The sequence below is a fragment of the Sus scrofa genome, chromosome 13 (genome assembly GCF_054392235.1).
Source record: "Sus scrofa isolate SSC_HxYL_T2T_F1_AM1 chromosome 13, Sscrofa_HxYL_maternal_Yorkshire_Landrace_v2.0, whole genome shotgun sequence".
In the NCBI taxonomy this organism is placed as follows: Eukaryota; Metazoa; Chordata; class Mammalia; order Artiodactyla; family Suidae; genus Sus; species Sus scrofa.
Genome location: NC_139395.1, coordinates 192,476,099 through 192,485,863, shown reverse-complemented (window position 1 = coordinate 192,485,863; position 9,765 = coordinate 192,476,099). Strand labels below are relative to the sequence as shown.

General features: G+C 35.7%; 1 long non-coding RNA gene across 2 annotated transcripts in view; it reads right to left on the bottom strand.

Moving 5' to 3' along the window:
• Window positions 1-532: 532 nt before the first annotated feature.
• Window positions 533-9,765, bottom strand: part of LOC110256462 (uncharacterized) — a 133,021-nt gene continuing 123,788 nt past the window's right edge. The window contains exons 3-4 of one of the 2 annotated variants that reach the window (XR_014824976.1): window positions 3,698-3,854; window positions 533-3,312 (exon numbers count right to left, since the gene is read on the bottom strand). This is a non-coding gene — a long non-coding RNA (uncharacterized LOC110256462). Of the gene's footprint in view, window positions 3,313-3,697; window positions 3,990-9,765 lie in introns of both variants that reach the window. The other variant, XR_014824978.1, reaches the window with a different exon arrangement.

Here is a 9,765-nt window from a genome sequence, read left to right as displayed (position 1 = left end):
TTCTTATTTAATGTTATTTTCAAACTTTAGCCATTTTTAAATAGTATTTAGATATTGATAACTGATATTTTTATGGCTTTTCTTTTTTTGCCTCCAGTTTATCGACTTCCTAATACAGTGGACAAGTTTCCTGCTCTCATTCATAGTTCACATTTTATGGACAAATGTGTAGATACACATAAGCACATAAAATCCCACGAGTTCTACATTCTACCAAGTGTATTACATCATTACTCTTTTTTGAGTAATAATTGGGATTTGTGTTACTTCCATCTTTGTAAATGTTATTTACAGATATCTGTGTAGTATAACATAATTATATTTCTTTATATTATTTTTTTGCAGTTGATAACTGCATCAATTTTCCTTATTTTTCCTCTAAATCTGTTAGAAGTTTAAACTCCTCTAATTCCCCTATGAATTGATTCACTATTTTTTTTTCTTGGAGATATTATTTCCTAAATCCTCCATCCTTCTGTTCTAATTTGAAATGGTTGATTTTCTGGCATGCTACATGAGTGTTTCATCGATATTTCTTTTCTCTAATTTCCTGGGAATGTTCTTCATCCTTGTCTTCAGTTGAACTACCCATTTCTTGTCTTTCTTTTTCTTTTTTTGTGGCCACATGGAATGTGGAAATTCCTAGGGCCAGGGATGGAATTCAAGCTGCATTTGCAACCTACCCCACAGTTACATCCATGCTGGGTGCTTCAACCCATAGCACTGGGCCAGGGATCGAACTGGCACTTCCACAGCAACCTGAGCCTATATAGTTGGCTTCTTAACTCACCACATCACAGCAGAAACTCCAGTCTTTCTTTTCCTTCAGAAAAAATCCAACAGGATTATGTTCGAAAAGGAAATGAACCAATAACCTAAATTATGCATAACCATTGCTCTGGAATATAGGAAAGTGGGTGCCATATTGGAAATACACAGAGTGGAATTTTAATATACTGGTGATGTTTTCTTTCTTAATCTGATTGCTAACAATTTAAGGACTATTTAATTATTGATTGCTATGTTTATGTTAAATATATGTAAATATGTATATATGTATGTTTTAATTCATCTCTTTTATGTGTATTTCACAATTTTTAAAGAAAATTTGTCAAGCATTTTATCCAGATTATGTCAGAAAACCTGAAACTAGGGATTTGGGTAATCTGTACCTACATGTACTTTCTCAGAAATGGAGAGGTGCCACAGTTTTTCAAACTCTCATCCTGTATCTAGAGTCTATATATCTTCTGGAAATTTACCCAGACAACTTTGGGGAAATAATCTTAAACTTTTTAAAATTCTTCATATAAAGTCATTTATTTAGAAAGTATTTTGCAATTTAAATAATTGTTCAAGATTTTTGAAAATTAAAATATTGAACCATAGAAAAAACAGTATGAAGATTGAAAAATGCCTTTCATTTTTGGGTTACAGATATTTAGACATTTATAATATTTCAAACGTTATTTTAATTAGAGGATTAAGAAACTAAAGTAATATAATTCGAAATATATAAACCACTTAGAAAATAGTTGAGTTCAAAACAATATGATTAACTCATACTAATAAAAACTAAACAAATCACATGAAGCTTCAGTTGGAATAAATCTTTATGATTTTAATAAAAATATAACTTTTCAAATATTAAGGTGTTAAATAAGAGTTGCCAGTCTTTCTACTAGCATAACAAATAATGGCAATTTCATTAAAAATCATTAACTTATAAACTTAGTCAACATTGTCTCTTAAATACCATTCTTAAAGAGAAAATATAGAAAACAATTGTGTTGTATATGATTGAGATACTTTTGGCTTATACAAAATATAAGTGCAGTTAGGAAAAAATAAAGTAGCTTGAAATTATCAAATGACCTCTTTTATATATTAACATGTACGTGACTTTTATATGCTCACACTTGGAAACATGTCAGATTATACAGAAGATAGAAACTAATACAATTAGCAAAACAATTTACCAATTCTCTTACACAAACATTTACTGAGTTTATATTATGAACAAGTAATAGACTAACTAGTTAATCATTCTAATGATTTCATGGAAGCCAAAGTAAGAATCTTTCAAGTTGGAAAAAAGTCAACAGCGTCAAATGTAAAAGAAGAACAGCAAAAAAGGATTTTTTAAAAATGCCAATTAAATTTGGGGGTATCATTTGCCTAAAATGATCACTGGAGTGTTGAGATAGGAAGCCTGATTTCAAGCCTCCTCCTCTTGATGGGAGGAGAGCAATGGAAGCTATAGCACGATAACCAACACAGCTTCAAGGGGCTTAGCCCTGAAGAGACACAGGCATTATGAGTCATGAGGGAAGTTTGAACGTTTTGTTTGTGTGTGTAGGTAAATGTTTTTCAAGTAAGACAATATTGAAGCATGTACTACGGACGGAGTTATGTGCCCCCTGCTACCAGTTTCATTTGGTGAAACCCTAATCCCCATTGTGACAGTATCTGGAGAAAGAGTCTTCAGGAAGTATTTAAAGTTAAATGAGATCATAGGCTGGAGACTTAACCCTATAGGACTGTGGCCTTATAAGAGAGAAAAAAAGATTTTTCTCTCTTTCCTTCTCTTTCTACCATGTGAGGACACAGAAGGAAGGTGGCTGTCTGCAACCCAATGAAAGTTCTTATCAGACAGCAACCCTGCTGGTATGTTGATGAACTTCCAGTCTCCAGAACTGTGAGTAAATATATTTTGGTTGTTTAATACACCCATTCAATGGCATTTTGTCATAGCAGCCTAAGTAGACTAATACAGCATTTTCCCCCTAAATCATAGTAGATATACTTACATAGATTTTACAGTTTTAGAAAGCATTGTCAGTACTGTTCACCATATTTGAAGCAGAGAATTTTTTCATTTGTAAAAATGTCATTTGATATATTTTCTGGTTCCATCATTTATATAACTCAAATCTATTTACTGTTGAGTGGTAACAACTAGAAATTAGGCTCTGGATCTCTCTAATATTTACCCCAACCTTTTTCTGCCAGTGAGACACACATATATTAGAAGCTGTGTGCTTAATTATGGATTGTTGAATTGAATTTAATGATAAAACAAAAGACCTGTGGCCACTCTCCAGAGTCATCCAATAAACCTAGTAGTAGTATTTTCCTGAGGAGTCAGAAAGTGGTAGTTGATTAACTAAAATGATGTAGGTTATAGACAAACAAGGATGTCAGCTTACTGAGAGCAAAAGTCTTTGCCTCAAATTTTCTTTTACCTTGGTGTGTTGCAGTATTTTTTTTAATCCCATCATTTTCTCTTTGGATGATCCATTTTTGCTTGTACTGTTAAGAAAAAAAAAAAAAAAAAGCACCATGGCAAGGAATGTTTTCCTCCTTATAAAACAAGAAATGTGGGAACTCAAGCTTTTCTAAATATGATTCGTATCAATATAATTATTGTTATCTAAGAATGAAATTCAAAAATTAAAGTTTAGAGTGGGTATGAAAAGACATAGCTCCTTCCCCAAACAACATCCACAATTCCAAATCAAAAGCCGGCAAGGCAGGAGCTATATTCGTTTCCCACACCTGCTGCAACAAATTACCACAAACTTGGTGGCTTAAAATAAAAACATGTTCCTCCACAATTCTAGAGGCTAGAAATCCTAACTCTGACAGGACTACCCTCCCTCACAGAGCTCCAGGGCAGAATCTGTTATTTACCCACCTCCTACCCCAGCTGCTGGTGGCTCCAGGTCTTCCTGGGCTGCAGGCTTTATCACTCGAGTCTTGGCCTTCCTGGACATGTATTGTCACCTCCTCTTATCTGCATCCTTTGAAATTCCCTTAGCTTTTCTCATAGGTATGACTGTATTTAGGCTCCACTAGGATGATACAGAGAAATCTTCATCTCAAAATTTTTCATGTAGTTACATTTGCAAAAACTCTTTTTTCAAATGGTGTAACACTTGCAAATTCCTGCATTTAGGTCTGGTGATCTTTGCCTGGCCCTTGTTCAACTACGACAAAGGGGACATGTTAAAAAAAATCTTAAAAAGTGAGACGTCCCAAAGAAGTTGTGCACATAAATGTCCATAGCAGTAACAACAAACTGGAAGTGACCCGATGCCCATTAGGAGGAGAATGGATAAACTAGTTCTGGTATAGCCATAGAATAGAATACTACTCAGCAAAAAAAAGTGAACACTAAGATATCTGGATGAATCTCAACAAATTATGCTGAGCAGAGGACGACAGACACCCTCTCAGATACTGTATGATTCCATTTATATGAAGTTCAGCAAAAGGCAAAATAAGTCAATAGACCTGGAAATAAGAAAAGAAATTAAGTCTGAATGGGGGAGCAGAAAAGGGGATTTATAGGAAGTGCACTTGGGAATATTTTAGAATAATAGAAGTGTTCTACATTTTGATGGAAGAGTCGATTAAATGGGAATATTCATTTGTCAAAATCCTTAAAATGTACTTTTGAGATCTGTGCATGTATCAAGTATAATTACACCTCAATGAAAGAGGGGCAAGAGCTGAACTCAGAAGTAGATGTCTGAAGAGAAACAGAATCCATCATCCTACTTTCACTGCAAAAAGAATCTCAGGCTCTGTGCCTCTGTGGACACACAGCCCATGTTCCCAACACTGGCATGTGCTCTTTAGCACATGATCAAAAACAGGATTGCTCTGACTTTTATAAAATAATCTTTTTCAACACTTTACTCTCTTACTCTCATTTAAAATCACAATATCTCCAAAATATTAAAAGGCATGTTCTATGATTTTTATTGCCTGCAGTTTATAACACTGCTGGTCAGCCTGTATATGCCTAGAGCTTATCTGGTCTGTTCACAATTGATTTCAGGCAAACCACAAACTTGCTTCTCCCTAATACCCTGGTAAATTGAGAGTTAACTGTGGTTGTCTCATTTCATCCCTATCCTCATATTTCCTATAGAATTTACATAAAAATCCTATAGATTTTCATTTCATGAAATTATGCTTTCACATCTCTGTACACAAATATATACCTCCACTCCCTTCCATGTCACCTTAGTCCAGGGACCCAGAATATGTCTTTCATTTTCTTTCATTAATTTTTATCACATGACTTTCAATCTGGATTTAACATGTTGTCAAGTGACTTTAATTCTTCCCACCAGTTAAATCAAATTCCTTTGTGTGTACAGGTGCCCTTTTTCTTGGTGCAACTGAAATTGTTATGATTTTTATTTATATTGGACAAACGAGGGCCTAGATTCTCTTTTTAAGGGAAAAAAAAAGGTAAAAGGAGAGCTATACTACTTTGTAAGGAAAAGAGGAAAATGTCACCAACAATAAAAGAATATTAAGAAATACAGAGTATACTGGGTTTTAAAGAAGCCATATAAAGAAAGAGCTAAGATTGAGATAAATATTAGGGATCATAGTTCCAGAAACAGCAAGGATTGAAAGTTATTCCTTTAGGAGTTCCCATTATGGCTCAGTGGTAGCGAACCTGACAAGCATCCATGAGGATGCAGGTTTGATCCCTGGCCTTGCTCAGTGGGTTAAGGATCCAGCATTGCCACAATTTGTGGTGTAGGTCACAGACATGGCTCAGATCCCGCATTGCTCTGGCCCTGGCATAGGCCGGTGGCTACAGTTCCGATTGGACCCCTAGCCTGGGAACTTCCATATGCCATGGCCCTAAAAGACAAAAAGAACAACAACAAAAAAGTTATTCCTTTAAATGAGTGGAGGGGAAGGGGATTGGGAATGAACAGCTGACAGAAATTTGCTTTGATTTGCTTACAATAAATGTTTTAGGGAGGATTTGGAGACCCACCACCCTATTAATTGTAGCAACAGAAAATCTGTGTGAGCTCTGAATTACACACAGAGGAGAATCTATAGGGATTTAGCTTGGGTTAATAAGTGTCAACTTCCTGGGACTATGAAATAAGCTGGAAATAATTTGCTAAGAAGTTTCCTGAATATGAAGTGTCTCTAATAAGATAGTTTGATGAGTAAATGAATCAGAAAATTGAGGGCTAAATTTTCCTTACATTTCATACATATTTGCAGTGATGGTAAGGTCAAAACATTTGGATTATAATTTGAGAACCATCAACTCTTGAGGTAAAGACTATTTAAACCAAGTCATTGTCAGGCACTAAAATAAAATCATGAATCCCACTAATTCAAATGCAGTTCATGGGCCTAGAGCTCACATTTGAGGAAAAACTAGGCCACACTGTTCCACACATCATGCAAATATATAGCTTGGCTGCGACTTTCTGAGACTGTGAGGTGTGCAGAAAATGTCTCCTAATAAACAAGTATGCAAATTCTTTTCAAGTAAAATCAAATGAATTTCAAGTTCTTTTTATAAAATAGCATATGCATGTTTTAATGAATAAAATAGGCTTGCAAGGAGCACAGATATTTATACATAATTGGAAGACTCTTATTTTTGCCAAGACACTGTGTTGTTAATGATTGCTGTGATCAGATATTATTTTAGTGTTTTACTTTCCTGAACATATTTTTTGAATGACAATATAAGCATATGTCCACCACAGGGCAGTGCCCTTGTGAATGTCATCCATTACAGGTATTATAATAGAAAAAGGGTTGACACCATCACATGTAGTTACTTTACATTTACTCATGTCCAAGCATATAGTGTTTACTCAGTCCTATGCAGAGTTCTAGGTGCTGGGCACAAATTAGTGAACACAAGACATAAGGCATGGGCCCTGATTTTTCTACCTGAAAAATCTACACACCTACACACAAATATACAAAATATATGAAGTAACAGTTTTCAAGAGAATGTTGAAAAACACACAAATAACATCCTACTTCTTATTTTTAAGACTCCATAAATTGATTTACTTCTATCAGATGATCCTATGATGATCTGGCCCATCACCGAGACTGGATACCTCAGAATTCTTTCATTGCTCAGTGTACTGTAATCCAGAAATAGAGTTTTTGTCACATGAATCTGCATATTATTGTCTTTTGGTTTCATTCCAGATGGACCCTTTAAGTGTGTAAAACTAATCTGTTCACCATTTGTACCTTTTCCATGTTGTTGCAATGAATAAGATTTAGAGGTTCTCAGCTAAAATCCAAGTTTATTAGAAGATAACCTTACCAGGTACTTACTCTAAACATAATCTCTCTAACACAGAACCCCTGCCTTTCCTCTGACCCCTTTGGCTTTCCTCCTGAATGCAAATTTCTACTGGAGGAGCATGAAGGTGAATACTTCCTGGGTGGAAACACAAGGTTATAAAAAGGAAAGAATACGCCCTACTGTTCATTTTTACATACTTGAAGGTTTTAGTTTGCTCTCTGCATAATTTATCTACCACATAAAAGGAAAACTGAGCAAAAAATGTTTTCTATTTTACAAAATAAAATGTTCAGACCAAGACACTTTGCAATTTTGCATTTTATTTTGTAAAACATAAAACATTTACTGAGTCTTTCCATATTGGTGACTAAATCAAGTGGACTTTATCAGAGTTCTCTTTTTTCATATTTTATAACAAAAATTAAGTTTAAGGGATATTGAGAAGCCTGATAATTTTTGATCACTGATTATCATGCTTTTAACAGCGATTAAAAATATGGACATGTCCTGTCAAAACTTTAGATCTTATAAATTCAAACCAGTTATACATAAAGATAAATTTTTCCAAGAAATTAATTTTCCAACAAATTGGCTAATAAAAAATTCATTAATACACAGAGTTCCCATCATGGCTCAGAAATAATGAACCCAACCAGTATCAGTGAGGATGTGGGTTTGATCCCTCGTCCCACTCAGTTTGTTTAAGGAACCGGCATTGGATGAGCTGTGGCATAGGTGGCAGATGTGGCTTGGATCTCATGTTGCTGTGGCTGTGGTGTAGGCTGGGCAGCTGTGGCTCTGATTCGACCCCTGGCCTGGGAACTTCCACATGCCACAAGTGCAACCCTTAAAAAAAAAAAAAACCATGAACACAAATCAAATGAGTTTCAATTTATCAAGAGTCTATATTATAGTCAAGTTTCATTGAAACAAGAGAGTACTGTCTTTCAAATCTGCTCACCTTAACATTTAGGTTTTATTTTACTTTCAAACTGTAACATTTAAGCCGTGGAAAGGAAGAGGAGAAGGAGACGAGGTGCTGGTAACTTTGCAAAAAAAGTATCTGCTGCTAATACAAACCCAAGGGTGCTTGAGAAGAAAATTAATGTTATCCTCTGCACTAAAAATAATGCACACCAGAAAGTCCATATCTACATAGCAGTAAATAAAGGCTTCCAGGTAGCAACACTGTAATAACTATCAAAACTTTCTTATTTAATTATTAACTGTTAGTTACAACTGAAAGCATCCCAACTGATATAATGGAAACTCCAACTAAAAGTACATTAAAAGTTATTAGTTCCCATAACAGGAAGTCAAGAGGAAGGGAGAGGTCCTGCATTGTTGATTCAGTAGCTTAACGATGTCCTCAGGGATTCAGTTCTCTCCATCCCTTTGCTCTGCTGTTCACATTGTTGGCTTCATCCCTTGGGATCATAGAAAGGCTCTTAGCAGCACATGAAGATATGCTTCCTTACTAACCTCCAATAGAAGGGGAGCTTCTCCCTCACTCAGGAAATGTGGTCCTTTCTCTAACTCTGCACAGCTAGGATTTCAATAACAAGGAGGATGGCATGTCTTGTTTATTTAAAAAAATCCTGAACCACCATTGTAACTGAGGATGGATCCAGTTCCTCCAAAATGAAAGGGGATGAGTAGTTTGTCACCACCATCTGAACAAATGGAGGTTTTCTTAGGATGGAGAAAGTGGGCAATGGATTCAGGCTGGGCAAATAGCCCTGATTTCTCCCACTATGAGAAGGTCTCTGCTGAGTGCTCTTAAGTACATCCCTCATATTCCCTCACGATAGCACCACCACTGGTGCTCCACAGATGTTTCATTATCTTGACTGATGTGCAATTCAAAGGAAGCATCCCTGCTACAGATGAGAAATGAGGAAGAACTGAGTAGTGAGCAGTAAATACTAAAATGCTGGCCAAAATGGACTTGTTATCTTGGATTTAATAATGGCCATGCTAGGCACAATCAAAATGTGTACGAGAAGCTTAAAAAATGATGTGGTTCAGTCTCACAGATGAAGGAATCATAATCCCTGGAAATACCTCTTAGGTTCCCCCTTGTTTTCCTCTGCCATCCTCAGCCTTGACATATTTTGTACTCTTTTGCCTCCGCCATCCAAACTGATCACTCTGCTCCTTCTTCCAGCCTACGGCACTTTCCCTCCCTCTCTTCCTATTCAGGTCTTTACACATGAAATTCCTGATCATTGTCTAGAAGGTGGAAAAGGCTACCCATACTTTTACATTAATTTTCTTTGGTCCTTATAACAAACGAATTAAAAGGGAACTGAACTGTAAGACTCTGAATCACCAAAAATTTAGTTCAATTGTCCCTGTTCATTGAAAAGTTTTCTCCTGAAATAAAATAAAACCAAATGTAATTTCCAAACCACTGTAAGTTCTGTGAGATAAAATTATGCAGAATGGACATGAGGACATAGCAGTGGAAATTGTCTAATTAGCATCCATGTATACATATTCTTATAATCACAGATTTTTGCTGTGCTTTTCCTTGTTAATAACACTCAATTCTGGTGATGGTGAGAGAGCAGGCAGTAGAAGTATTCTCATAACACAGCAGCTGCTGAAGGATGACTATTTCCAGGCTGTACCTTTAACTTGCTCATATCTTTTTG